The 12,379-nt window shown below is 38.4% G+C and overlaps 1 protein-coding gene across 1 annotated transcript in view; it reads right to left on the reverse strand.

The window, feature by feature from the left end:
- Positions 1-11,977, reverse strand: part of FABP6 (fatty acid binding protein 6) — a 30,030-nt gene extending 18,053 nt beyond the window's left edge. The window contains exon 1 of the mRNA XM_074604390.1: positions 11,703-11,977. The gene's annotated coding sequence lies outside the window, so the exon portion shown is untranslated. The remainder of the gene's footprint in view (positions 1-11,702) is intronic.
- Between the last annotated feature and the right edge of the window lie 402 nt (positions 11,978-12,379).

Consider the following 12,379-nt stretch of genomic DNA (forward strand, 5'->3'; position numbering starts at 1 on the left):
GGAAGACCTTATCGCATTCTACAGCTACCTCACTGGAGGAAAGAGAGAAGATGGAGTCAGACACTTCTCAGAGGCATGGTGATAAGAGGAGGAAGAACAGACATAACAGAATATGAGAAGTTATACTACCTATTATGTTTTCATTTATTTTTTTAAAACCATGAGACTGGTGAAATACTGGAACAGGTAGGCCAGAGAGGTTGTGGAATCTCCATCCTTGGCACTATTCAAGACTCCAGTAAAGATGGCCCATACCATGTAAAGTTTAAGGCATCATGCCTTTAACTAGACATGTTTTGAGTGGGAGGTTGGACTAAATGACCTCTGGAGGTCCCTTCCAGGCTAAATTATGAGTCCCTGACAATATAACCATTTCTACCTTGGCTGGTGACCCAAATGAAAAATGTCCTTTGTCCACAAATGAAACTTACAACATAGCAGGAAAATACAAGCATGAAACAGATTCCACTTCTTTGCCACATCTCTCTCAAAAGTTATACTTGGCACAAACCTGGAAAATAATTTTCAAATATTTTAAACCACTTATAAAGTCAATTCCTTTTCCAAGTATTCAAAATAGTGCCAATCACATTGCTTTTTTTTTGTTTACTACTATGCAAATGAACTTTGACAAAGTTATTTTACCAAAACTCTTAGCTTACTAGAAAATGTAGTAATTAAATAATAGCTTTATAACAGTAATTTGGTGAAATGATAAAATCAACATATTTTGAAAATATTACAGAAAATTAAAAAAAATTGAAAACTTAAAAAAGTATCAAAAAGACCACTCTAGTTCAAAATAAAAAGAAACGTTTTTCTGCAGAGGAACATCATCTTCTGAGAACATATATGTCTCAAAAGTCCCAATCTTTGTAAAAAGATGATTCAATATAAAAATCATTCTATTGCTATCTCCAGAGAGTGGCATTAAAAAAAAAAAACCACCTAAATTTTGCTAATCACACATGCATGGACTGTGATACAAAATCTGGGTGCATAACATAGATTTTAAAGCCAAGGAGAATCTACTGGTTTCCACTGTTGATTTCAAAAACATCATCCTGCATTTCTATATAGCTTTTCTACAAGTGATTTCTAGTCTTAGGCCCAGTTTATATCTTGATTTTGTAGGGTTTATGTGCACTGTTGCCACACAGCATTACTATTTGTAACCCAAGTTTCACCAAGAGCTCTTTGGCCAGAGGCATTTAGACCTTCTGTGCCCTAACTCCTCCCAGCTGCATCACTGCCTCCAGCTTCCTCTCCTAGAAGAAATCCTTATTAGATTATTGTTATATGCTGCTATTCTTGTGCTTGCACAAAGGCTGACCAGAGGGCTAGACAGAAGATCTACTTTCCCTCCCCTCTTCAGGCTCCTCAAAGCTGAAAAACAGTTTGCTCAGAAAAGATGTATGGACTACGTGGGTCCCTGCATACAGGAGTAATTCTCGCAGAGAAGCACAAAATCACTAGGGTGGTTATTGGCCACTGAGTGATGCTCATAAGGGTGGCAGCAGCGGGAGAGGTTTTTGGCCAGACCCTGTAATTAGGGACTGAAGAAAAGCAGAAATGTAGAGCAGTATGGGGAGCTGCAGTGAGAGGTTTCACATCTCTTCCTTACTCCTGAGAAAGGATGCTCAAGCTAGGGGTCATCACAGCACAAAAAGGCAGGAAGAGAAATGGCTTGAATCAGCTTCATGGCATCTTGCTGCTGTGCACTGGATAAGCTTACAAGCAGGAGACAGGCAAACTGAGAACACAACCACTGCAGGTCCCCTCTCTGCTCAGTTGCTGGTAACTGGAATCACAACTAACTGAAATAGCAGTGAACAGTGAAATCCTTTCAGTACTAATTTTCAGTCTTCTGTCTGAGGAAGAATCCTTCTCCTGTAATAATGGTATTTTTTGAAAGGTTTGGCTTTGTCTGGTCAGTGCCTTCTCTTTTAAGTCACTGTGACCTACATACAGACATGATCCAAATAAAAAATTAAAGAGAAAGAGAGCTTTATGTGACATTGCTTGGCTGAGCCAGCTCTGGAGTTGCTGTGGCCTCTGTATTATTTTTTCACACAGGGTCAGATATGAGTTTATAATTTTTGTTTGGTTGTTTGTTTCTTCACTATCATAGTATCTCTCTTCAAAATAAATAATCTAGGGTTTACCCACTGAAGGTAGCATTGATGGACACACCCTTATTAGTGTTGTTATCCTAAAAAAACAACAAAACAAAAAAACCCCAACAAAAACCACCTAGAGTTATGCCCCTGTCGGAATAAAACACAGGACTGAGGCACACAATGAAGTTACTGTAAGTTAACACGTTACCACTGAGCCACGGTAATTGATGCATGGGTTCCCTTAGCTGCTTGCCAACATGCAGTACAACATGTTAGCTTAAATCATTTTCACCAAGACACTTTGATGAGGTTTGGATGGCACAAGAAATTACTCTAGGGACATGAAATCCAACCCCTGCTATAACTTACATTTAAATCAAGATTGGTAGGATCATTACTACCTGATGACTGTTCATTAAGCCTGGGTGAGATAAATTTGGTAGTTAGTTCAACTCCCAGTGGCTGCAGACTTGCTGCAAACTGATTTCATAGCACAAAGGTCTATTCCATTTGGAATAACTCAGTCTATGAACTGATCTCTGTCTGGATCACTGCCTGGAAGCAGAGTTGTACTACTGTTCCAGAACATGCAATTCAGTACCTCAGCTGGCACCATTTTGACAAACAAAAGAATAACCAAGAACTGAACTGCCCTGAAGGATCCTCTGCTTTGCGATTTGTCCCTGCAGGTCAGGGCTGTGTCTCACCAGTACAGCAAGGGGCACTGTCAGGGCTCGTGATATACCTGCACTCTGCGTATAAACAAAGAAGTGCATCCCAGTGCTGTCAGTGCAGCACCTTTCACTAGCCCTACATTACTCAGCAGTGAGCAGAGAGAAACAACAGGCATTTCAGCACAGCGAAGGAGAAGCAGCTGGCTAGAGGATGAAGGAATAGAAAGAAGCAATTATACTATTATGGCCATCAAACAAGCCCACATCACTCTTACTTGTGCTTGGGGGTGCAAGGCCAGCTCGTATGCACCCTTGGCTGATGATTGTTTTTTTGACAGAAATTGCTCCCTAAACAGTCATGTTCAGTGATTATTTGTCTCCTTCCTTCTTCTTCTGATTACAGCCAGACTGGGATATCCCTGATCCGCATAGAAATGAATATTTTAAAAGTCAGTGCTGTCCTCAAAGGGGCTTGTGCACCATTAGGTCTCCAGATTTACTGCACTAGCAAAGAACAGTGTAGTAATGAGGTAGCAGCAATAGGCTACAAATGAGAAGAAAAGAGCTAAAAGCAAAGGATTTTGTCTTGGTACATACCTAACTGTAAATTAAAATTATCATTGAGGTCCTGCCTTTATATAAGGAATTTTCACCAAATTTTGTAACCATACTCATAGACCCCACTCTGTATTCGTGACTCTTCTTGATTCTTGACTCAGCACATGCACTGTATTTTGCCTATAATCATGAACAGCCAGGAAGTACTACTATCGAAAAATAAAGCATATTTAAACATGACTTTAATATGTTACTGTGTTATATCTAGTTCTCCTGTTTCCTAGGTCTCTGCATGATAATTTTTCCCACAGCTAACAGCAGTTTCTGCAGAATCGTAACTATTCCCCGTGGTATATGACAGTAGCACAGATTTCCCCAGAACTATCAAGAAAGCACAATTATCAATTGCAATATGTGCACCCAGGCCAATACAGTTGGCAACAAAAATGCTAATGAATGCAAGGAACTGTGCTCTCAATGTATAAGACATGTCACAGCCTCAACACCTGCCTTCACAGTTTAAAGTCCACTGCCTATTTCCATGTTGTTAATTATCCTAGTATGCCCTCAAAAGAATGTTCAAGTCCAAGCCACAGCTCAAACCTATTCCGTTTTGGGTGTATTGCTTTACATTAATCCAAAAGCAATCACACAACATAAGTATCAGTCCATTTTTCCTCCCCATTCGTAGCTCTTGTACCTCTCTTCTGGCCATTCACCAGCTCTGCTAACAGAAGAGCCCTGAAATCCAGTTATATTCCACCTTGACTCACCGGATGGACCTTCTCTCCCATTGAACCATATAAAGCGCTGTGGTTGCTTTGTGCCTATAATGACTGTCTCTACTTGCTTAGCCCTCTGAATTGATTCATTTTTTCCACCATTTGGGAATTATTCAAGAGTTTATTTTGGCTTGACCAGGTCTGACTCACCCTGGGTGACTTCAAAAATTAGAATCAAATTGAGATTGGCGTAGAAAAACCAAAACTATAGTCAAATTGTAACTACAGTCTCTCTCCTGATGTGACAAAGAATTCCTGGCCTCCAATCTGAATTGCAGAAGCAGTATTTATCTGGTCTATCACTGGTCCAAGCTTGCATCAATCAGCCAATCTGATTTTATTCTGAGGGAAAAACATAATTAGCATTATGAATCCCTTTTATATTAAATTTATGGCATAGAGGAAAAAAAACATTACAATTACAAAAATTTCACTGTACCACAGAGATAAACCCACCAGGTGAAAAACATTGGGCAAAATTCCAAGGGCTTTACTGCATACTTGCTCGGTTCTTTGCCAGGCAAACCCCTCTGAAATCGATGGGAATTTTGCCTGAGCAGAGATCAAAGAATGTAATCCTCAAAAACAAGCAAACAAATTTATTACAAAAAAGTTGGATTATTAAAAACACAAAAAAATGCTACAATATTAAAGTCTAATGTACTACTTATGATTACACAGTCAGTGAAACATGCAATCGTTAGGACAAGATTTCTATTGAAAAAGAAGTAATGGATTGGATTTAGGCTTGGAAAAAACTTAGTATGCAAATCCTAAAGGAGCAGAATTTGACCTGTCTACAATTTGATCACAGCACCTCATCAGCTAAAGGTATCAATGCCAAATGATTGAAGTCTTTACTCATTTTGAGGACCTTCAGAACCTCCTAACTTTTTGCATGAGGGCAACCTTTTTGAAAAATGAAGTTACTCAGAATAACACAAAAGTTTAGATAAGTAGTTTTTCTTATGGAGCCATCTAGTTTAGACATCTAACCTAAAAAACCCTATAACTATCTTTTTTCAAGAGAGCCTCAGTGAAAGTAATTTGATAGCACCAGGCAACTGAATTAACTGTATCAATCATATTACAACAAAAATGTATCAAAACAGAAGTTTCTCCTAAATGCATCTTCCTCAAAGGTATGGAGGATGCTTTGTGATGATTGATTACGCTTCAATTACTGAATTTTAAACAATACTGATTTTCACATCTTTGATTCTGCATCTCAGAGAGGATAAGACAATTCCTCCTTCCTTCTTCTGTTCCTTCCCTTTCACTACGATATTTGGCTGCTTTGGCTTTTATGCAAAATCCTAACTGCAACTTCTCCATTGCTGTTAAGACAGCATGATTTAACTTCGTTAATTCTTTTGGGACACGGACCCTCGCATTGCATTGTATGATTCACCATGCCTTATTTACTACAGAAATGTGTCACTTGACAAGATACATCATGAAATTCAAGTTGCATTTCAGAACACTTTTGTCATTTGAATGGATGCCAAATCAGAACAAACTGACCACCCCCAGACATGTAACAGACTGAAGTACAAGAACTGGTGATGGAACATTCAGTAAACATAACATCTAACCAATGTAGTAATCAATGACGGGGGGTGAAAGCAATGCTAAATGTCAGTGGTGCTCCAACATTAACTATCTAGACTGCAGACCTCAAAAACACAAAGACTGAACCTTGTATGAAATGCAGACTTCTTGGAAGCAGTGTTGCAGTTTTAAATCATTCCCAGTCTTTCCCCTATAATAAATAGAATGACATGGTATAGTTCATTTTTTTTCTAACGGTTTTCCTTCTCTTTTTATTCCATTAGTTAGGTTGAGCCTAAAGAGAGGAATCCTATAATTTTACAAAAAACAGCCATTAATATGTCCTTCCTTTTCAGAATGAAGTATCTCTATTCCAGTTTAATTTCTATGTTTTTCGAACTTGTATAAACTATGCTGGGAAAAATGCATTTTTAAATCAGTTCTCAATCGTTTTGCAGCCTAACTATGCCTCCTAGAAGCATGAAGAAAACCAAATACACTTCTAACCTACCATTCCAGTGAATAGAAATAAATTTAGGTTGGCAAAGGTATCTTTTCCTAGTAGAGTATGTACTATTCAGCATAGTGGTTTTAGCTGTAGTGGGGAAGGAACTCCATCTGTTGAAATAAACTGTGCTATACAGCTACATCAGCATATCCTTGGTACTGCAGACTTGGCCCTTATTCTGTGATAAGCTTCCACATGGGGAATTAGATTAGAACAACTATAGAGAAATGTGGCGTAGTTACACCAACATATTTCCTCACAAGGATGGCAAAACAGTTGTTGAAGACTTGCGTTTTTCTTTTTATTTTTTGCTGGGGGATGGGAAGAGAAAGTTTCAGTTTGACAACTCCAGAAATAAAAGAATTCATGTTAGAAAGGATACTAATACTGCATCATCCTTCGTATGTAATTCAAGATCAGACATTACTGCTATTACCGCAGTGAAATAACATAGTGTGTTTAAACATTCTGCACTATTTTCATGCCTTCTACTTCCATTTAAAAATCTGCAGTACCTACTGAGCACCACTATTCAAGTTTCCTTCCCTAAGGCAGGCGTAGTACTTTACTTCATAACTTATTCTCTAGTATTTAAATTAGCCAGTAACAAAAAGCGAACCGAAAAAAACAGTATGACCAAACTAAAAAAACACACTGAGCATTTGCCTAGAAAATACAATGTTATGTGCTTTAATTACAGCATTGAAACTTCTGGCCTACAGATACTGCAAGATACTATGTAGAAAATGGTATAGAGCCTCGGTAGATTCCAGACCAAGAGTTGATATTTCCCAGAAAGAAAAAGACAGGACTTTGGTACGTGACAAAAAAGCAAGCATTCCTGATAACCTCAGGAATATAAAAATTGGGCTTTTGCAGCTTTAGAAGCCACTTGACCAATGGAAGAACTGCAAAAAACTGAACAACCCCATTCCAGCTTTCTGACAGAGGCACATTCACAAAGTTCTCACTGAATTCAGCCTTGCCGTCAGACTCCATGGACTGCGGACAGCTCTGTAAAACTGTGTGACATGGGTAAAAACATTCTGTAAGACAACACAGACTTCCTGCTTAGGTCCTTGTAATGCCCAGCCCTATAACGTATTAGTTTGAATTCCATTGAAATGCTCTGAAACCCTGCTCAATGTCCCCAAATCACCTGTCAAAACTCTTCAAGAATTCCTGCTAACAACACAATCCTCTCTGAATATAAACAAGAACCCAGTTCTGCGCATTATGCTTTCGCAAAACTTCCATTGACTTCAATTGTCAAGTAGGACACAGACAATAATCATGACAAACAATGAATTCAGGAGCTCAAACACAAGATCCAGCCACTCTTATCTTACACAGTGCAGTTAAAAGGAACAAACAATGTTTTGTAAATTATCAAGATTAGTTCTAATTACATTCATTTTCTGTCTTTAGAGTTGTCTATAGCTAGATATGCAGAAGGCATGGCTAAACACAGGCTGAATGACACAGTGACAGAGATGCTATTATACCTTGGCATTTGTAATTTTATCGACTTGTCTGTGACATGACCAATGAAAATAATTTCTTAGAATTTCCATTTTGACTGCATCACTCCAACTCTACATACCTAAAACTTTTGGACAAGCAACATTTACCATCTTGCAAATTTTTCCACTGATCGCCATGTGTCCTTATCATTGACAGAATAATCAAATCTTTTATGTTAATCATCTCTGACATAGTTTTGAGGACCAGCTGCCAAGCACTTACCCTGACATAACAAACCACAGTGGTTTATTGATTACGGTATCAGAACCACACTCTATTTTATTTTGGGGATGATGGAATATTTCTTCTATGGCTATAAGGCTTGAGTTAAAGGCAGTCTCTGAATGAGGGCAACATAATTTCCCAACAATTGACAATCAAGCACACCCTTGAAAGATAACAGAGCAAGCTCTTAGCTTGAAGGATTCTTTCTCTTGATGTGCAAAAAAATTGCAAATAGTGTTTTCTCGGAGTTAGGAGTTACAAGATAACCTGGTAAGAGCAACTAAAAAGTGACCAGATTTTATCAAAGGAAGTCAATTGCCAAATACCACGCTGGGTATCACTGACGGGGTCTGACAGGAAGATAGGCTGAGCCTGAATACCCATAAATTGATCCCACCTGGAATTTGATTAAGTAACCGTAAGAAAACATGCATATCAGGTATGCATAAGATACAGGTGATACACTTTTCCTTGTTTTGAAATACATTTAGCATAACAGGTTCTACAACTTAAAGTCCACAAGAAAACAGAACATGAGACACTGACAAGAATAAAAATCTCTAATGTAAATGTAAATGTAAGAGAACACAACATCATATATTGAAAAGAGCAAAATGGTTTAAGATCTAGAAAGAATTGGAGTGGTCAGAAGTGCAGATATCTTAGCCATCAGGACCTAACATTCACATTGTCATTTCACTGTGTTAATGATTGAACTCCGCAGTCTTGTGGACAGACTGTATCTTTTAAGTGCTCTTATTTCAGGGAGCACTGAAAGTCACTGCATGCCAAGCATATTTTGCTGTCAATGCACAGGGGAATGTTTGTGTCCTGAAAGCAGTTCAGCATTTTCTCCCTTACATACTTAATGCTCATAGCGTTTTGGCAAAGAAAGGTCCCTATAACTTTAAGCTAACTAAGCCTGGTTAGACAGTGGCCCAAACACAAAATTGCTAATAGAATTAAGGCGTGTGACAACACGGTGTTATAGCATAGTTATTCTTTATTAGGTGAGGGAAGGTACTCCCACCTGAAACTCCAAGTACCACACATTTCTTGATCCAAATGAAAAGCTGTTCAGCACATGGCAAAGAAATGAAGAGATTTTGCAAGATTAACTTCACTCTTAAAGATGAGGTGGGATGACAGCACTTAGCTTCAGCTGCTGAATGCTATACGCATACCCCTAGGCTACTGACAAGATGGCAACAACTCCTCAGCTAGTCATCATTTTGGGGGAGGAAGACCTTATTTGAATAGCTAAAAATTTGTACTGTCTTCCAAAGGAAGTAAGGACATAAGGACAGAACAACTCTCTCCTTCCAACTCCTCTCCAAAAGGCTGACTGAGAGCAACCTCTGTAGTTTATTTCCCTAATTATTCCCCCTCAATACCTGTGATATTTTAAAATTAAAAATAAACTTGTCATTTTTATTAAACACTAGGGACCATTTATTATTTTTATCAAGAATGCAAGAAAACACAGAGTAGACAGGGACACATACAGTTTGAGGTACATTTTCAAGATCAGAAGAGCTGAAAATACTTGTCTGTGATGACAGCATTTCTTGACTTGGTAAACCATGCACGTCAGATAAGGCCTGAGGAAGCAAAAAGGTGGATAAAAGGGAACTCTGTGGAAAGACAGAAATAAAAGAGAAACAGATAGACAAAGAAGGAATGAGAACCAACCCTTTAGCAAAATGTTACCAAAAAAATTCCAGGAAAAAGAGTCTGGCATTGAAAATTGCTAACTGCAAGTTTTTATTCTAATTTTAGTCAGAGAACAGAGCATCTGATAAAGAGATGAAATGTGCACATCAGGCACAGAGACATTAGCATACACAAATGGGCCATGACCTCTCCAACTGTTGTTAGTGCTTTTTTGTGTGTGTGCTTGCAGACACCATGAGGGACAAATTCATCCTCAGTGTAATTGGATTAAGAAGTCAGCGGAATTCTATCAGAAATGAATATTACCCTGAATATCTTTATATTGATGTGATTATATGGCATGGGAAGATTCCAGCTCAGTGTGGCTTTTTCCCTCCCTCACATGAGAACTGCAGATCTCAATACCAGCTGTTTATTTTTTACTTTTTTTTGTCGGTGAGTTTTTAAAGTTTTTTTTATTTTGTTTTGTGTGGTTGTTTTTGAGGGGTTGGTTTGTTGTTTGGTTTTGTTTTTTTTTTTAACTGAGAGCCTAACTGGATGGCATGGCTAAGCAGTACGCTACAGCCTTCAATACTTTTGTTTGCCCCTTTTAAGCAAGGGGAAAAGGCTTGAAAAGCTTGGATACATTGTCATTTATGCTACACCCCTTCCCTTTGAACCGTTTCAAAACTGTATCACAAGAGAGGCAGCAAGAACCAAGTTAGCGTGGAATCCTCCACTCAGGGCAGACATTATGGGCTCCATAATGTCTCCATTTTATGACTTTCAAGTCATTGGATAGATAGTAGACGGTACGCTCAAAGAAGGTTCCAATTACAAAACATACCAGTTATGAACGGCATGCGGACAAAAAGACAAGGATGTGAGATAGGTAAACTGTGAAATCAAGGTGACTTCAAGAGTGACTCCCAATCGTAAGCACACTTTTGAAATCTACCTAGAAAATCCCAACACAAATTTGTTCTATTTTGCTGACTTTACTGCAGTGCTTAGCTCTGATTTGTAACCAATCCATTTATAATTGTTGCATATAAGGCAATGTCTAGCTGGAAAACACATTTGCCTTCACCAGCCGTTTTACTGAAATACATCCAATTGGTCATGTAAACCAATTAGCAAAAAAAGCTGAATGTGTCAATAACTCTTAATTTAAGGAGAGAAATTAATTCGTAATTTATGGAATAACTAGAGGCATCTTAGAGACTAATTATCTGGTTACTGTGTCTTTGTCGAGGATAACATTTAGCACTTACACAGCACTTTTCATCCCCAAGTTGTTTTTAAACATACACTATAATTAAACCACATTACGCTTCTTTGAATGAAAAGTTATTGTCCATATATTTCACAGCCAGCAAAGCTGAGGCTACAAATAAGTGACAAAGAGAAGGACACAGTGTCAAAGATGTGCTGGCAGCTGCTTGCTTCAACTCAGGAAGTACAATGGTTCCAAACGATTACTAGTCCATTCTGTTTCCTCTATTGTCCCACCTTCTTAAGTTCTGACAGCACAAAAACCTAAATGAGAATAGACTATGTAGGATTCCCATTTCTGTAAGTAATTAAGGTCAGTATTTTACCATTCCTGTTATCCCTGTTTGACATGAGGTTTATCTTCAGGGAACATAGGTAAGGAAAAATCACACCTCAACAGCTGGAAGTTCTCTTGATCTTGGGGTCAACAGAGCTTTTCTACAGATGCAAAACCACCTCAGAAACACTACTGTGTTTCCACAACCAAAGAACAAAAGACTTGCTTTGACATATTATTTAAGGCAAAAGAGACTTTTGTAATTTGCCCAAAGGCTTCTATGAGAAATTATAAATTAATTACCATGTTAACTTACCTATACTTGAGTTTAGGCCTCTCAGTTTATCCTAGCTCCAGTGATAATATCACCAATGCATTACAGGCATGTCAGTAGCATACTTGTTTCAACCCACAACCTACAGCAAACCAACTAATTCTTGAACAACATAGCCATTAATTTGAGATGGGTATTTTTGCATGGAGGCAGGCAGGGATCATGACAGAACAAGATTGCAGTTATACTATGGGCTGGAGGATAAAATCCAACAGGCTTACCTGTGATACAAACAGGCTTTCTGGTATTGCAGGAAAAGCTGCAGAGTTATTTGTATTACGGTGGCAGGTAAAGGTTACAACCAGGATTGGATCCAATCGTTTTGTGCTCCATACAAACATATAGAGAGACCTCCATGTACCTTGCAATCTGCATTTTTGAAAGGACTTTAATCAGAAGGTAAACTAAAAAATAAAACAAACACACACAAACACCCCCTAAACAAACAAAAAACTCCTTAGGCAATATAGTGCCCAAATATACATTTCCATCTCTGTACCCCTGTTAGGTAGCTTGTGTCAAACCAACGTGAGATGCATTTGTGAAACAGCCCTTGAGCCCAAGGGATAGGTGCCATACATTATCGGGGAGGACAGCAATGCTGCTGCCTGCTTGTGTTGTGCACTGCCATGGAAAACAAGAGCTAATAAAGTGCATGTAATTCATACACAAGTACATAGAAAATACTGCAGAAAAGACACGACTCGGGAACAATTTTACAGATAAAACAAAAGACTGGTGCGTAAGTTTCTTCTAATTCAAAAATTGGTAATATTAACTAGCTAGCATGTTCCTAGAAATAAGGGGACGAGGGAACAAGCCAGAAAAAAACCAAACAAACAACACACTAGGAAATAGTCAGAAGCCCCAACAAGCTCTTTTACTTCAAACTTCTTCA

The sequence above is a fragment of the Larus michahellis genome, chromosome 11 (genome assembly GCF_964199755.1).
Source record: "Larus michahellis chromosome 11, bLarMic1.1, whole genome shotgun sequence".
NCBI lineage: Eukaryota > Metazoa > Chordata > Aves > Charadriiformes > Laridae > Larus > Larus michahellis.